The sequence below is a fragment of the Corvus brachyrhynchos genome, unplaced genomic scaffold, assembly GCF_000691975.1.
Source record: "Corvus brachyrhynchos isolate BGI_N302 unplaced genomic scaffold, ASM69197v1 scaffold80, whole genome shotgun sequence".
NCBI lineage: Eukaryota > Metazoa > Chordata > Aves > Passeriformes > Corvidae > Corvus > Corvus brachyrhynchos.
Genome location: NW_008236769.1, coordinates 10,062,142 through 10,064,434, shown reverse-complemented (window position 1 = coordinate 10,064,434; position 2,293 = coordinate 10,062,142). Strand labels below are relative to the sequence as shown.

Sequence of the window (2,293 nt, the reverse complement as noted above, 5' to 3'; positions counted from 1 at the left end):
CGAAGCAGCCCCCCCCGGCAGCGGGCCGGGGCCACAGGCCGCGCCCGTCCCGCACCTCGCAGAGCCGCGCTGGACCTGGAAGTCTCCGACGCCTCGGAGAAAAACATGTACCTGGGAAAGAAACAGAGCCGAAGAGGGAAAAAATAAGGGGCCCCACCACCTGTAGTCTAAGCACGGTCTCAAGGCCAACTCTGTAGAAAACACGTGGTTTTTTTCCCTCCTGGCCCACGGGAGGCATCAGGACCTGCCCATTCCCCTCCATTCCCCTGCCTGCAAAAAATAAAGATTTACCGTGGCGCAAAAAGGTGGCCGTGGAAGAGAAGGCTGTTGGGGAAGGAGAGGTTTCGCTTCGCCGCAACCACGCTGAATCCCGCCGGAGACGGCCCGGGAACTGCGGCACGTCCCCTGCCCGGCGCGGGGGTAGCCCGGGGTGATGACAAAGCCCTCGGCACCCCTCCGTCCCCGCTACCTCCGGGCAGGTGACTCCGAAAGGCGTTAAGGCAGGAGCCAAGGATGTCTTTCCAACATTAAATTACGAAAAATACCGTCACTGGGTGCTTTTCCTGCTTCCTGCCCTGATGGATGGCTGCAGGAGACACACGCCCTTTTTAGTCTCGTCATAATAGGCACTAAGAATATCAACCAGAAATGTTAGTAATGTCACTACAGCGATGCAAACAGTGTGTAAACGTAACTACGAGCTTTAAAAAAATCTCCAATAAACGCGGACATGCATGTACAAGTGTTGTGTTTGCAGGTATAGAATTGTACTCATCCTGGTTCTGTGTTTCAGGAATACATCTGAGATACACGATTTTCACAAGCACAGTTCAGCATTACTGCACACCAAACAGTGTGTTATACTGAAGAAATCCGGAGAGGGGGAAAGCAAGAGCAAATTTACTCATGGTGATTTTATTAAACTATTTATAAGTAGAAAGCAAACAATATTAAGTAAGTTGCATGATCACATTGGAGGGACACGTCCTAAAATATGGGTAGGGGACACATAGATGTGCATATTGTATATATGAAATGCGGGCCGCATTTTTCTCTTTATTCCGGAAAGCACACATGTATTTTTTTAGTCTGCCAGTCAAATAGAGCTGATGGTTTACGTATGCATAAGAACTATCGGCCAAACTCATATTTCCTATGCAGGAACAAGCAGAATGCGCAGAGCATAAAAGTCGTATTTGTTAACGTCACTTCTGTGCAACAAGTGACAAATGCTCTGTCGCCCGGCTTACAATTCACTAGACTGCCCTCGGTCTCTGCCTAAGTAAGAGCGAAAGCCAAATGTGCCGCCGTATACTCCTGCTTTTCCAGAGCCCATTTCAGAGCTCCGACTGGTTACATCTTTCTGGAGCCGTTGGAAGCTGCATTATTCCCTTATCTTCCTTCTTCTTCTTTTTTTTTTTTTTTTTTCAAAAATAGGCCCTGACCTCAAAGGTCCCCACTGCTACTCCGGGAAAGGGAGCGAGACCGCTCCGTAGCCGGGAGGCCGGCTCCGCTCCCGGCTGCTCCCGTGCCCGGCCGGACACGCCCTCTGGGCAGCAACCCGCGTCCCGTTCCACAGAGGGAGGGGAGGCGGGGCTTGGGAAAGGGGTACTTGCCCAGGAGTACCGCAAAGGGGAACAAGGAGGGATCCTCCGGCAAAGAAGAGGAGCAGAGGAGGAGGAGAGGATTGATCTGCAGATGAGCATCGCAGGGGCATCTGTGTACTCACCCAAACCTCCACGAGTCTCCGACGTGCACTCTGGACCGACTCGCCCCTCTACTAACCTGGCTCGCCCGGTCCCAAGGGAAAAGGCAGAGGGAACCCTACTGCTTCGGCGTCCCGCAGCGAGGGGGGCTTTTGTGGGGTTGCTGGGGTCCATGTCTCAAGGCGGGCTCCAGAGGGTTGCAAAAAGGGGGCGGGGAGAGGAAGACTTTGCAGCTTCCCACAGAAGGGGATTACAGTAAGAATAACGATAAAAAAGTCGGGCTGAAGAGGGGTAACGTCAGGAACCACGGGCTCGTTCCTGGAGGGGGCAGCGCACTGCTGCAGCCTGCCCGGCCGGGGCGGCGGGAGACAGGGAGTCCCGGACGGCTCCTTCTCCGATGAGCAGGGCTGGCTGTCTTTCTAAATAAACTATACAGACATCGTATGTGCATCTGTAAAAATATACCTGTATATGTACATACATATAGATAAAGGCAAATAAAACGGACCTCGGGAAACTCCTTAGAGGAGAGTCCTCTTCCCTTCCCTAGAAGGCACCCTCCCCTCCACCGGCGGGAACCCACTGCC

At 53.0% G+C, this 2,293-nt stretch overlaps 1 long non-coding RNA gene across 1 annotated transcript in view; it reads right to left on the bottom strand.

The window, feature by feature from the left end:
• The window catches only part of LOC108445064, a 37,672-nt gene extending 35,385 nt beyond the window's left edge, over nt 1-2,287 (bottom strand). Inside the window, exon 1 of the long non-coding RNA XR_001859810.1 lies at nt 292-2,287. This is a non-coding gene — a long non-coding RNA (uncharacterized LOC108445064). The remainder of the gene's footprint in view (nt 1-291) is intronic.
• Between the last annotated feature and the right edge of the window lie 6 nt (nt 2,288-2,293).